Genomic DNA, 15,920 nt, shown 5'->3' on the forward strand with positions numbered 1-15,920 from the left:
CCAGGAGCCTCAACTACGGAGCCCAAACACAGCGACTACTGAAGCCCGAGTGCCCTACAATGAGAAGCCCACACACGGCAACTAGAGAGCAGCCTGCCCAGCAGCAGAGACCCAGCACAGCCAAAAATAAAGAATTATTCTTAAAAACAAGCATAGTAAATAAGCATACTATATAGTATGTTAATAGATGATCAGTGTTATAGAAAAATAAGAAGGGGATGAGGAGTGCTGGGGTGGAACAGACTGCAGTAGTCATTAGGGTCAGGAAGAAGGAGGTGACACTGGAGAAAGGGCTTGAAATGAAGGAGTTAATTACACACATGTCTGGGGAAAAGACATTGCAGGCAGATGGAACACCAGGTGCAAAGGCCCTAAAATGGAACAGATCACATCTGGAATGTGTAAGGAAAAGCAGAGGCCACTGTACCTGCAGTGAAGGATTTAATAAGAGAGGAAGCCAGGGAGGTAATGGGTAGGCAGAAAGGTCAGATCTTACAGAGTCCCTCAGGTCTAGAGAAGGACTTTGGCCTTTAAGGGAAACTGGGAGTCACTGAGGGTTTGGAGCAGAGAAGTGACGTGATCTGACCGATGTACTGAACAACCTCACACCAGTCACACTCTGAGCCAACTGAGAAGTGGGCAGAAGCCTGGAGACCAGTTACAAGGCAGCTGCAATAACCCACGCAAGGGGCACTGGTGGGTCAGGCTAGAAGGGTAACAGTGAGGTGGTGAGAAGTGTAAGAAGACCTGGGTCTCATGACTTCTCAAAGGCTTAGAGGTAGAATGTGAGGGAAACAGAGGAGTCAGGGGTGTTTCCTGCACTTGGAAGAAAGAAGCTGTCCTTAATTGATACAAATAACTCCAAGGGAAGACGACTTGAAGGCCAGATCCAGAGTCTGCATTTAGACAGGTGATGATGGAAGTGTAGACACACAAAAGAGATGAGTGACTGCATGGGTCTGGAATTCAGGGACGTGGGCCAGAGACGTCCACGTGGGAGCTGTGAGCACATGAGACCAGATGAGGTTTCCGGGGAAGGGAGTCAAGTTGAGAAGAACAGGCGCTGTAGGGTCTGAGTCCTGGGCGCATTCACGAAGAGAAAATGAAGCAGCCAGCGTCTGGGAAAGAGTGACCAGTGAGTGAGGTCAGAGGGAAACCAAGGATCTGTGAAGGCCTGGGAGTCAAGAGAAGGAAGTATTTGCTAGAAGAGAGTCATCAAGTATGTCAACTCTGCTGAAAGGTCAAGTTAGACCAAAGCAGAGAGTTGAGCTTTAGATTTAGCAAAGTGGAGGCCATGGGTAATGTTCACAGCAGTTTCAGGGGAGAAAGGAGAGGAAGTTTTACCTACTGAAAGGATAGGAAAACGTCAGTGATAAAATAAGGAAAGGAAAGAGGAAAGAAGTGATGGCGCCTTTGGCATTTAAGGCACAGTTCTGTGTGTGCACAAGCCTTTATTTTCTCATGACTCAATAGACTACACGGCTCTTACTGACTCTTCGTTCTCTCTTCAACTCTGTCCTGAATACAGCTTAATCTTTTAAGTGGAAGAAAAAAAATAATAATAAAAGGTCACCTACCAACTATTAAGCCATCCCTCATACGAAATCAGGACTTAATTCATTACCTGAAAGCCATGCTTGCAACATTCATCTTCAACTTGAGGTATATTATTCCAACAATGGATTTTTGCTTTTGATATTGTTGCCACACCTTTGGAACAATATGGGGAAACACACACTGTTCTTTCTCAGTATTGGGTCCAAAGAGGCCAGATTTCTACGTTTAAGGCCAAGCGCACTCCTATCACACACACTGTCTCCCGTAAAATCATATTGCCAATATTCCTGCCAAGTTACCCATTTAGAACCATGTTGTTCTTTTTCACACAAAGCCATATGTGGAATGCAGAAGAGATGATCTACCTAATCCCATCAGAATAATTTCTTTTTATTTTATTTCAAAGTCTGAAACTTTATTTTTTTTTCTTTTTTATTAGAGGCTAATTATTTTACAATATTATATTGGTTGGTTTTGCCATACATTGACATGAATCTGCCCCAGGTGTACGTATGTTCCCCTTCCTGAACCCCCCTCCCACCTCCCTCCTCCCCTTATCCTCCCTCTGGGTCATCCCCGTGCACCAGCCCCGAGCATCCTGTATCATGCGTTGAACCTGGACTGGTGATTAGTTTCACATATGATAATATACATGTTTCAATGCCATTCTCCCAAATCATCCCACCCTCACCCTCTCCCACAGAGTCCCAAAGACTGTTCTATACACCTGTGTCTCTTTTGCTGTCTCATATACAGGGTTATCATTGCCATCTTTCTAAATTCCATATATATGCGTTAGTATACTGTATTGGTATTTTTCTGTCCGGCTTACTTCACTCTGTATAATAGAGAATAATTTATCTCAAAAACAGAAGGTCACCTCACAAAAGTCCTGAATAGTACCAACTTATTAGCAATTACCAATTGCTTATTTTTCCAGTTGGATCAGAAGATGAAATATTTTCTAGGAAAGTACCTAAGACATGATTATTTATACTGCTTATCTTCTGCTTCGTTTCAACTTGATGGAAAGAACTATCATTAACTTCTATGGCTAAAAAATAGGAAAATTTCAGTAAAGCCTCATTATTTCAGATCCAACTGCTTTGAAAATAACAGTAATTAAACCTTGATTGAAGAGTACTTTTGTAATATGTTTGAAAAGGGAGCACTGCAGAGAAAATTAATAACATAAGCAGTGTTCAGGAAAGTCATCAAACTCACTTAAAACATAATGTGTTTCAAATATTATCTATTTGTTAAAGGAGACCTACCTGTACACTAACAGTGCAGAAAGGCAGTATATATGTTTACATATGATGGATGTGTATTCATGAGTTATGTCATTTCACCGTTTTTCTAAACTTAAGAGGTTGTAATTTCTGATCTATACACACACACACTCACTCACCTACAGTCATATAAGTATATACAAACAACTCACCAACCCACACACTTTATCTGCCAATGCACACACCCACGAGCAAGTAGGTTTCCCAGATTAAAAAAATAAAATCACCAATTTTTTTTGGGGGGGCGATCCACAGCTCCCTCTATCCCCGAGTTTTAAATGGACTACTCCCCAAACTGCTTTTTCACAATTATATAATTGCAATTTTATCTGTGTGAAATTAAAAGAAAAAAATGTTATTTCTTGGCTGACTAAGAACTAATCTATAAAAGATACCTGCCTCTTCTCCATGCCGGGTAGATTTCCTTAACCAGGGCAGATATGATCAGAATCCATGCTTAATAAATCCAATACACCAAGATTTATTTACTCAACTGGAAATAAATAATAAGCTTTCTTAAAATATTACTTTTAGGTGGGTTGTACAAGAAACCTGCAGAAGATGAAAATTGAAGGCAGTCCCTCCCAAGATGCTAGGTTTGAGAGGCACATGTTAGGAATCTTCCCAGCCCCGGTCCAGCAGATGATGAAACCTGACAGATTGGCTGGCATTATCTCCCCCATTCTGGGTGCCTGTCTCATGCAATCTGCTCCCACGGGGCTGAACCACTGCCTTGTTCTAAAAACACCAACCAAACACACACGCCACCTCCAATCCTGGAAGCTGAAGAGCTCTCCACTGCAGTAAACACTTGTTCTCTGAAGTTTTCTTAACTGAACTTTTGGGATACATACTGACCACACATGTACCAAATGCACGACATTCAGAAAACCTCCTCCACCGCTATCCCACAGGAGTTAAAAAATACTTGTTTAACAAACATCTTGGGAGCACCTGCTATGATGATGCCAAGCCCTACGACAACTATTAGAGATGTGAAGCTACATCACAGGCTGGTTCTCTCTTAAAGGAGATGGATGTGAAGGTGAAAAACAACATCACAAATGTGATACCAACAGTATAAAAGGGGAAAAGGCAGTTGCATGAAACAGTTTGAGAGAAACCACCCTGGAGAAGTTATTTTTGACCTGAGTCCATAGGACAAGGAGGAGGTCACTGAGGGAGAAAGGCAGGACAAGTGTTCCCAACACAGCAAAGCCCTGAGATCTCTCTGGGAAACTGGAGACCTTGATCGGGAGGGCAAGAGCACCGAGCAAATGTGATTAAAGCCACGGGTTGGGCAGGGTGCAATTCGAATGCCATGCTTCTATGTTATACTGAAACAAGGAACCATGAATGTCTTTTAGTCAGGGGTGAACAATCAAGTTACATAAAGATAACTGCGGCAGTTCGGAGGATGCACTGAAGTGGAGTGAAGAAATCAGGAATTGAAGGGGAACTCATGCTTGTGTTCATGCTCAGTCATGTCCGACTCTGACACTGAGAACTGTAGCCCGCCAGGCTCCTCTGTCCTCGGGATTTCCCAAGCAAGAATACTGGAGTGGGTTGACATTTCCTACCCCAGGGGATGTTCAAAACCCAGGAATCAAACCCAAGTCTCCTGTGTCTCCCGCACTGGCAGGCAGCTTCTTCACTGCTGAGCTACCAGGGAAGCCCTGAAGGGGAACCAGGTCTGTGCACAGGGAAACGAGAAGGCGAGGTGAGAGTTATCCCCAAAACAAGATGAATGGGACTCGGGGACCTTTGTGTGATGGAGGTCAAAGAGATGCAGGAGCACAGGATGAATCCAGTGATTCCAATGACAGCGACAGATGAGACAGACTTCCAAGACTCACATGCAGACGTGCAGGAGCAGGAAGAGGGCAAGCTTGAGTGACGACGTCTGCCCAGCACTGGCTCTCCTGTGGGTCACCTGAGAGCAGTAGGTGAGGGAGGAGCCAGGGGTGAACAGGTGATCAAGGTCAAGCAACTAACGCTAAGGCCAGGAGTCACCGATGCTGCAGTTAAAGGCAGCAACAGAGACAGGAGGGAGATGGTCACCCAAGAGTGAGTGGATGCGATGAAATGACATGGATGTTCACATGTTATGGCAGCCTGTGTAGAAGAACATGATCTAAGTGGAGAGAGTGGCCCTTAGGGCAGATGTTTGCAGGTGGCTAAGTCAGAAGCCCTAGTGGCTCAGAAGGTAAAGAATCTGTCCGCAATGCAGGAGACCCAGGTTCCATCCCTGGATCAGGAAGATCCCCTGGAGAAGGACAAAGCAACCCACTCCAGTATTCTTGCCTGGAGAATCCCATGCACAGAAGAGCCTGGCGGGATACAGTCCATGGGGTCACAAAGACTCAGACACAATTGAATCGACTTAGCACGCACATAGATCACAATACATCATTCACCTTACTTCATCTTACTTATCATATAGATGTTTTATTCATTTCACATCATCACAAGAAGGGTGAATAATACAATAAGACATTTTGAGACACAGAGAAAGAGAGAGACCACATCACAAGTTTTATTACAGTATATTGTTATAACCACTCCATTTTATTATCCATTACTGTTATTAATCTCTGAAATATGTCTAATTTATAAATTAAACTTTATCATAGGTAGGTATATAGGCTTCCCCAGTGGCTCAAATGGTAAAGAATCTGCCTGAAATGCAGGAGACCTGAGTTTGATCCCTGGGTCGGGAAGATCCCCTGGAGAAGGGAACGACAACCCATTCCAGTATTCTTGCCTGGAGAATCCCATGAACAGAGGAGCCTGACAGGATACAGTCCAGGGGGTCACAAAGAGTCAGACATGACTGAGTGACTTTTACTTAAGTCAGGAACCATTCCCAAACATCTTCTTCCCAAAACTGGACCCTCATTTTCCCAGTATTGCTTTTAGTTTGAAGTGGTGAAACAGTGATGGGGAAGTCCACTGGGAGCCGATGGTAAAGCCCACTTCTCTGATGACAGAAACAGATGTAGCTGGAGCAGCCCCCTCTATTTGCCTTGAATGAGGACATGAGGCCTAGAAGTTCTTAAAGCCAGTCTGTCACCCATAAGATGGCAAAAGGATGTTAATGATGGAGTGGGGGGGATGAAAAGATAGGATGCTGTCTGGCCCTGGATTGTGGGAAACTCTTAGGCAAGAACCAAACACAAACAGTACTAGAAGAGGAAAATCAGACTACAAATGAGTCCAGAGGAGAGACACATCAAGGCATATGCCTGGCATATGGTAGGCTGTGAAGAACATGGTTCCATCCTTGGAGGGTCACAGCTCCACTAACACCCAGGGACTCTCCAGGGGACACCAGCCATCTTGGATGCCTGACTCAGGAAAGCCATGGGTTCACTGGAATCTTTCATCATCTGACTCTTCAAGTCTAACAAGACAGGGATTTCAGAATGCCTGACTTCAGCCAGGTTTCATCCGGAATGACCAACTCCCATGGCAGGAAGATGGGCACAGGATAAGAGGAACCAGTCAGCTTCACAGCTCCAGGGGAAGTAGTCTTGCAAGGTTGTATGGCCTCAGCAAGCTTTCTGGGTGAAGAAAAATGGCCCAGCAGCTTAGAAGGCCCACAGCTGGAGGAAACTTGCCATCTGGAAAGTGCTCATAGAATTTCCCATGATACCCCGCAGTTTCCTAAATTTTACTGCAGGCTCATCGTCTCCTGAATATCCCTTCCCTACACCATCCCTTTCTGTACTTCCACCTCCTTGCACAAATTCAAACTGGAAAATAAATCTAATGATATTTTTTGTGGTCTTAACAAATAACAGCCCCCTCAAAATATATATGTGTGGCTTCCCAGGTGGCACCAGTGGTGAAGAACCCGCCTGCCAATGAAGGAGACGTAAGAGATGGAGATTACATCCCTGGGTTGGAAAGATCCCCTAGAGGAGGGCATGGCAACCCACTCCAGTATTCTTGCTTGGAGAATTCCATGGACAGAGGAGCCTGGCAGACTACTGTCCATAGGGTCACAAAGATTCAGACATGACTAAGGTGACTTAGCATGCCCATATATATGAAATACATACATATACCAAAATCACATGGGAAAAGACAAAGCTAAATTGCCATCAAGTAGTGAAGGTCTCACTACCCTTATGGCAGAAAGTGAAGAGGAACTCAAAAGCCTCTTGATGAAAGTGAAAGAGGAGAGTAAAAAGGTTGGCTTGAAGCTCAACATTCAGAAATCAAAGATCATGGCATCTGGTCCCATCACTTCATGGGAAATAGATGGAAAAACAGTGGAAACAGTGTCAGACTTTGTTTTTTTGGGCTCCAAAATCACTGCAGATGCTGATTGCAGCCATGAAATTAAAAGACGCTTGCTCCTTGGAAGGAAAGTTATGACCAACCTAGACAGTATATTAAAAAGCAGAGACATTACTTTGCCAACCAAGGTCCGTCTAGTCAAGGCAATGGTTTTTCCCGTGGTCATGTATGGATGTGAGAGTTGGACTGTGAAGAAGGCTGACCGCCGAAGAATCGATGCTTTTGAACTGTGGTGTTGGAGAAGACTCTGGAGAGTCCCTTACACTGCCAGGAGATCCAACCAGTCCATTCTAAGGGAGATCAATCCTGGATGTTCATTGGAGGGACTGATGCTAAGGCTGAAACTGCAATACTTTGGCCACCTCATGCGACGAGTTGACTCACTGGAAAAGACTCTGATGCTGGGAAAGGTAGGGGGCGGGAGGAGAAGGGGACAACGGAGAATGAGATGGATGGATTGCATCACCGACTCTGTGGACATGAGTTTGAGTGTACTCCAGGAGTTGGTGATGGACAGGGAGGCCTGGCGTGCTGTGATTCATGGGGTCGCGGAGAGTCGGACACGACTGAGCGACTGAACTGAACTGAGTGAAGGTCTCTGTAGTGTGTGAGCATTACTGTATTTTCAACATTGAGATGAATTTTCGATTCTTTATATAATATCTAAGTATTCCACTAAGGAAGAATGACATTTTTAAATGATAGTCTTGTACATATAATTTCAAGAGAGTCTTACCAAATTGTTGGAGAAGCTAATCTAATTATCTATAGACCAAGTATAAAGTTCAGTTAAAATTGCATTTAACATCAACCTTATTACCAGAGAGGAAGGGTAAAGAGAGAGAGAGTTAGGGACTTTGGAATCCACATGTACACACTGCTGTATTTAAAATGAATAACTAACAAGGTCCTACTGCAGAGCACAGGGAACTCTGCTTAATGTTTTGTGACAGCCTGGATGAGGAGGGAATTTGGGGGAGAATGAATACATGAATATGTATGGGTGAGTCCCTTCACTGTTCACCTGAAACGAACACGACATTGTTAATCAAGTATGCTCAGATATAAGATAAAAAAGTTTTAAAAGAAAGAACAGAGAATAAAAAAGAACTCTTATGAAAACAAAACACTCTACCTCAGTGGCCTTGCACAGATGACCTGGTGGAAAGGAAGCCCTAACAAGATACAGTGTCACCTACAGACCACACACTAAAAATAGTCTTACTGTCAATTTTAAAAGCATGTTCAGGCAGACAGGCTATATCGCCTTGATACATGTAATTTATTTCATCTGAACTGACCTTTAACATTTTTGAAGATTTCATTGAAGCACAGTGGGGATAAAATAATTCTAAAACACTGGCAAGGCATCCTGCCTCTTTTCATTCTTTAAATATATCTTACATCTCTATTATATGAAATTGTGTTAAATTGTATTCACTCAACTCATTAAATACTTATTTGTTGGGCACCTACATGGGCCAGACCATCTGTCTGGCAATAGGATTAAAGTGATAAACAAGTCCAACCTGGCCCCTTGTCCTTTTAAGATTACAGTATTTCTAGAATCTGGCCATTTTTCATCACCTTCACCAGGAGCAGCTTAGTCAGAGCCACCTGGGTTATTACTGCAAGAACCTCCACACTGGTCACTCTCACTCTTCTGTCCCCACAATCTCTTCTCAAGGGAGTACAGAGGGAGCCCTTTAACCCAGCAGCCCCCAGCCTTCTCAGCACCAGGGACTGATTTTCATGGAAGAAACCAGTGCGGCAAAGGGGAGGGAGGAGATTTATTATGCACAATTTCTATTATTATTACACCAGCTTCACCTCAGATCATCAGCCATCAGATCCTGAAGGCCAGGGACCCCTGATTTAACCCAAGTCAGATGACTTGCTCTAAACACCCAAAGCTTCCATCTGATCCAGAGTAAAATCCAGAGTCTTTAGTGCACCTCCCTTTTCCAACTGCACAGCCTCCAAACACCCATCAGCCATACCGGCCATGCTGCCCTCTTGTTCCTCCTCAAATCTTACAGGCCTCAGGGCCTCTGCACTTGCCAGACCCTCTGCCTGAATGCTCCCCTTCTCAAGTGCCTGCATGACTCACTCCCTCCAGGCCGTTACTCAAATAGCCCCTCTCGACCACCTCTCATAAAATCGCAAGACACCATCCCTTCACGTTGACACCCATCCTCCCGCCTTGCCCTGTTCTACTTCTCTCCAACGTACTTGTCACTATCCAACACACTCCTGCTGTCCTCCCCAATTAGGTTTCAAGCCCCATGAGGACAGGACTTGTTTACTGCAGAATCTCCAGAGCCTCAAACAGCGTATGTCCAGTATTTGTGGAGTAAAATCTCACACACGCTCCCCCACATATCTCTCTCACTCTCCAGGACCCCGGTTCCTGGGGACAGGAGAGAAGTCAGATGTGGGATGCCCTCACACACATCCCCTGGGTCAGGACAAGGAAGAGTTTTTCCTTTGTATGTTTGGGGCAGAGACGACATCATGGGTATGTGACCTGCAGGCTAGTCACAGAGGGCTCCATGCTCAGAGGGGCCTTGTGCTTGGTTCAATGCTCTGTGATCACTGATTTGAAGTTCTTATAGTCTTTGAACAAGAGGACCTACATTTTTATCTTGCACGGGACTCCACAAAATATGTAGCTGGTTCTGAAAGATGGACAATTCCCAGAATGCACAACCCTTGGGGCAGGTCATGGTCCCCAGCTATCCCATCACTACTAATGCGAGGACAGGAACTTGGTCCCTGAGGCACATGGGATCTTAGCTCTCTTCAGACTAGGACAGCGAAGCCCTTTGGCAGGTCATGGGATTGTTCCAGGAGTTCTCCCCTCTGCACCTTTCTCACCCCCAGGTCCCCCTGCCTCCAGGCCACAAGCTGGAATTCCCCACCACTAACGTCAATGTCAGTGAATGCCAAGAGAGAAGCCATAGCACACTCACTTGGATAAAACTGTAAAATTAACAACTGTAGAACTTCAAATTTAAAATAGAACAGCTCCATTCCAGCGGGGGAGAGAGATGGTTTATGGTGTTGACTTAGATGCTGATGGGAAAGGGTACTGAACCCAGGAAAGGGTGAATGCTTAGGGATATGCGGTACAAAGTGGAGGGCAGTGCCAAAAGGTAGAAGCACGTAAAACATCTCCGAAGACTTAGCAAGGGCTTTGTCTCAGCTCAGGGAACCAACAAGTGCCTCCTTGTGCCGTCCTGTTCTTGGCAAGAGAAGTGGCTGGAGCAGCCAGTGTTCCGGCTGACCCCTGCTGGCTCTTGAAGGAAACGTCCATGTGCACAGGGCTGGCAAGGCCTCCAAGAGTGTTCCAGAATGATGGATGCACACACAACAAGCCAGATTCCTGGGTGTGTCAGGTGGGGGCAGGCGAGGTGCAGGGGGTGCTAAGATAAGGGTAAGGAACACTTTCCATCCTATTTCTCTTACCAGAGTAATGACATGGTGATCCATATAGACACAGGAGAACAGAGCAGCCCATATTTTAGAGGGGCTAGAATGTAATATCATCATCTCTTGAGACACTGAAGCAGTGACTGCAGAGCTACAGTTTGAAATGTGAAACAGAAAAGCATCAAACTTTTAGGATGCTAACTTTGCTTCTCAGTTTCCTTCTCTCCTCCTTCCCTGAGTGAAGGCAGTCACAAGAAATTGCCACACAAAAAGGCACATTTTGCATTCAAAGTAGTTACCAGCAACACAACATTGTAAATCAACTATACTCCAACCACAATTAAATTTTTTTAAAAATGTAGTTACGAGTAGAGTAAATTCTCTCTCTAGTCAGACCAGCAACATTAAACACAGGGTGAAACTTAGATCTCATTTTCATTAGAGCCAAAGAAACGTATCTGGACAGATTTTTGCAGAAAACCGTTTAAACATTTTTAGGATGGAACAAGAAAATTTATATAACCTTATCTATGACACAGAAACTCATTTTCAATTTCTTTCTAAAGTTTTCTGAAAAGCCCTACTTCATTTACATCTAAAAACCACTATTTCATAAATACAAATTTGGTACTGCCTTACTACTAAACTTGAGGAAATAAAGGCATAAAGATTTATGCTCCTAGGTAAGACCTGCTTTTTAAACATATTAGGTAAACTAATAAGTCTACATCTGCCAAAAATCTATTCTCTAAATATTTATCAATATAAACCAGAAACTTTGTAATGTTTCCTCTCTGGGAAAGAGGAAAGGAACTTTGCTCCTTCAAGCTGGGGCAATTATACTGAACCCACCTGCATCCAATGCCATCCTTCTGCAATTTTCACCTAAGGATCCAATCAACCTGCCCTCAGGTGTTTACCAAGCACTCAAAAGTAGCTTCAGGCTCTTTGTCTTCAAATTGATTCCACAGGAGAATACAATTAAGTACTAAAGACTATCTGTTCTGTTCTGTTCCGTCGCTCAGTCCTGTCCGACTCTATGAGACCCCATGGACTGTAGCCTACCAGGCTTCTCCGTCCATGGGATTCTCCAGGCAAGAATACTGGAGTGGGTTACCGTTTCCTTCTCCAGGGGATCTTCCCGACCCAGGGATCGAACCCGGGTCTCCCGCATTGTAGGCAGATGCTTTAACCTCTGAGCCACCAGGGAAGCCCACTAAAGACTATAGTACATCTATTTTGGGAATTCAAGGGAGGAAAAAGACCTGTGGTAGAGAGGACTTAAGCGGATGAAGACAAACTTGAATTTGTTCCTGAAAAATGAGGATTCAGACAACCAGGGGAAAAAAAGAGAAATTAGTGTTAGGGGGAAACCTTTAGAGAAAGGCCCACAGAAGAACAAACACAGGAGAGTTGTCTGAGGCCAACTACTATTTTGAATATTAAACAACGTTTACATCAAGGTGAAGATAAATTATGCCTTTTCTCTGGTAATGATACAGAGGCAGCATCTAAAAAAGCAAAGGAGGTTCTTGACCAGGGGAAACCTCTAGCAATGTTTGGAGATATATCTTTGGTTGGTCAGGAAGTCTCACTTTTCACACCCCTGTGCAATATAGTAATCACCCTACACATTCCGAGAGCATGTCTGTCAGCTCAATTTGCTCTGAAGTCCAACAAGGTTAGACTAGGTACCAAGTGGCTACATAGCGCTGTACTCCATACAGTATACTTTATAAAGTACACAAAAGCACCACCACTAGTAGAGGATTCACACACGTGACAATGGAAGCCAGACACATGAAAGTGAAAGTGAAGTCGCTCAGTCGTGTCCAACTCTTTGCAACCCCATGGACTGCAGTCTACCAGGCTCCTCTGTCCATGGGATTCTCCAGGCAAGAGTACTGGAGTGGGTTGCCATTTCCTTCTCCAGGGGATCTTCCCGACCCTAGGATTGAACCCGGGTCTCAGGCATTGTAGGCAGACGCTTTACCGTCTGAGCCACCAGGGAAGCTCCCAGACACATGAACTACCCTTTAAAAGTTCGCAACTTAAAGGTTCATACATACAGGACTAACTGTAGAAAGTAAGCAGTCCAGAAACAAAAAACACAGCGTGAAATGGCAATGTGATTGAGGCAACTTCCCTCAGGTGCCTCAGGATAAGCAGGCTGTGGTAAAGTCCAATCTCACTTCTTAAAGACATGCGTGAGCTTCTGTCAACTCTATGTGACTCCATGGACTGTAGCCCGCCGGGCTCTTCTGTTCATAGGATTCTCCAGGCAAGAATACTGGAGTGGGTTGCCATGCCCTCTTCCAGGGTATCTTCCTGACTCAGGGATGGAACCGGAGTCTCTTACATCTCCTGTCTTTACCACTAGCGCCACCTGGGAAGTTTTTTCTTAATGACAGCGGTTCTTCAACTTAATGGCAAGTAGGCTACACCTGAGTACTTGTCAAAATGTAGCCTGCAGGCCCCACCCCCAACATATTGATTCAGCAGCTCTGATTGTGTTTTAGTTATCGGCATTTAAACACCTTCTCCCGCCCCATCCCACCAGGTGATTGATACAGATGAAGCTAGGACTATACTTCGCACTGCTCTGTGAACTGTCTCCCAAGCCATCGTTTAACTCTGAGCAAACTCATCCATTTCCAATTTAGTTTTGTAGACCATCAAGTTTTCACCAACCAACTTTGGGAGAATGTCTGAGATGCTTCCATCTTTCATAGTTTTCTTCCACCAAGAAGCACTCAAGGTTTCCATCAAAAAGAATCTTAGAGATGCTATTATGAACTGAATGTTTACGTCCCTGCAACGTTCATACGCTGAAGTCCTAACATCCAATATGACAGTATCTGGAGGTGAGATCTCTGAGAGGTAAAAAGCTTTAGTTGAGGTCATGAGTGTGGGACCCCCATGATGGGGTTTCCTACCTTATAAGAAGACTCCAGAGCTCCTTCTCTCTGCTTTATGAGGACACCACAAGACAGTTCACACCAGAACTGAATTTGCTGGAACCTTGATCTTGGATTTCCAGCCTCCAGAACTATGAGAAACAAATGTCTATTATTTAAGCCACCGGTCTAGGTATTTTGTTATAGCAGCCCAGCTGACTGAGATAGATGCCACATTTCAAAACTGAAGAATGAGATGGCTGTGCTATAAAATGTGGCCTAAAAACATGTTCCCCCACCTCTGTCCTTTTCCCAAAACAATTTATGTCAGAGGAAACAGACTAGCTCAAGCAAACAGGTTTCACTTAAAATATGAATCATCTTGGACCTCAGCCTAATTCATAACTAAATAAATCTGGCTGTTTGTGTTAAACTATGGTTTTAAATACAAAAGGCAGAAACCTTTGACTTTCTAGATGGAAGAGTAGATTATAACAGCTGCGGCAGTTCTGGTGATTAATCGGAACCAGTGGTGATGGATTTGGGCTATGGAGGCCTCCACTAGGAGGCAATGAGCAAAGGATGCCTGAACTGACTCATTTGTTCAACAAAGGCGAAATTTCTGAGTGCCTACCACGTGGTGGGCTCCAGAGTCCCAGTCATGGACAAAACTGGCCATGTTCTCCCTACATTCAGGAAGCCAAAGAGGGAAGGTACTTTTCAGTGGTAATAAGAGCTAGAAAAGACCCTGAGAACTGGGAAACAGAGTGATTGGGGGGGTTAGGGAGTGGCTTCTTTAGAGAGGATGTCAGTCTCTGCAAGACTGACATTCAAACTAAGACTAAACGTCAAGTAGATAGATCCAGGGAAAGAATAGTAGATGTGAGATAAGCTGGGACCTGGCACTCTTTGCTGCAGTGCTTGCACCTGGACATATCTCTTCTCCAGCAATAAAATACAGAGAAACTATATGTTCGTTGAGACTGCAGTGCAGGGAGACGCAGTCGGTCTGTACAGTAAGTCCTGCAGGGTATAGACCCTCTGCACGCCCAGGGACCACTCCGTCCCATCCTGCAAGTAGGGGTCATAAAATAGGACGCTGAATCCAAAGGCTTTGGCTCGAACAGCAACCGCCTGCCCCGAAGCCAATGAGGCCCAGCGTCTCCCCGCGGATGCGCGCGGCCCCCGACGCCACCTCCCGGATCTGCTCCACGCTCTGCACCCGCGTGCCTTCCCGCAGCGCCTGGTACAGCCAGGTGTTCCGCCGGTACAAGTTCAGGATGTGGCAGAAGGTCGAGTCCGCCGTCTCCTCCACTGCTTGCACACGGCGATCCCGAGTTCACCGGCAGCCTTGATGTCGACGGTGTCGTAGCCGCTGCCTATCCTGCACGATCACTCTCAGGGCCTTGAATTTCTCCAGGTCCGCCCTGGTGAGCCTGACGGTGTGGTACATCATTGCGCCGACCGCCTCGTTTAACACCTTCTCGTGGATCTCCTGGGTGGACTGTGCGTCGCAGAAGGCCACGGTGGCCAGGTCCTCCAGGATGGGCATCTCCACGGTGCAGTCTCTGCCGTCGAGCAGCGCCACCAGCGGGCAGGGGTGCAGGGGGCCGTTCATGATCTGGGGGCGGATACCTGCGCAAATTCTGCTGAATCGCTGTCGCTTGACTTTGTGCTTATCCACAAGGGCCATTCTTCATCGAACTTTGCACCTCTCTGATTCAAAAGGCAAAGCGGTCCTCTAAGAACTTAGGGGCCCTCGCAGGAGTCTGCGGGCATTACGCCACTACGCGCCCAACATAAATTTGTCCACAAACTCTATAGTTCACACGATAGGCTGTCCGTCTTTTTTAAGAGAATCCAGCTTCATTGGTTCAAAACCATTTAGGGCGATGTGAAACCCTCGTCCCGGGCCGCCGGCGTCCACGGCGAAGGGCGCCCACCCCGGGAGGCGGCGGCTGTGCGGGCCCCCCGGGTCAGCGCGGCATGGCTCCCGGCTCCGTCCCTCGCTCCTCCGGCCGCCACCGGCTCCTCTGGGCCGCTCCCGGGCCACCTTAAAATGACACACGCACACAAGGACACACACACAAAAACTTAATCTCTCCCCGCTCCCCACCCCAGCCCTCCCCGCCCCTTCCTCAGGATTTATATATTTTCACAGTGTTTAAATTCTTTAAAAATTATTAATAAAAGAATCCAGCCTTTATTTCCCCATACAAGTACAGTTCAGAGTAACCAAATGTTGATGAGAGAAGTTTCTCTTTTCAATAAAAAGTATTCTAGTTAAGCCATAAGAGATGATAGAACTAAAATATTACCATTCAGCAACCTCTTCCCAGGTGGCTCAGCAGTGAAGAATCTGCCTGCCAATGCAGGAGATGCAGGTTCGATCCCTGGGTTGGGAAGATCCTCTAGCGAAGGAAATGGCTACCCATTC

At 45.5% G+C, this 15,920-nt stretch overlaps 1 pseudogene; it reads right to left on the reverse strand.

Annotated features, from left to right (window-relative positions):
- Window positions 1-902: 902 nt before the first annotated feature.
- LOC129560002 (C-terminal-binding protein 2 pseudogene) lies at window positions 903-15,176 on the reverse strand (annotated as a pseudogene).
- Between the last annotated feature and the right edge of the window lie 744 nt (window positions 15,177-15,920).

Source organism: Moschus berezovskii, chromosome 16, assembly GCF_049115385.1.
Source record: "Moschus berezovskii isolate FMDL1 chromosome 16, NW_MosBer_1.0, whole genome shotgun sequence".
Lineage (NCBI taxonomy): Eukaryota > Metazoa > Chordata > Mammalia > Artiodactyla > Moschidae > Moschus > Moschus berezovskii.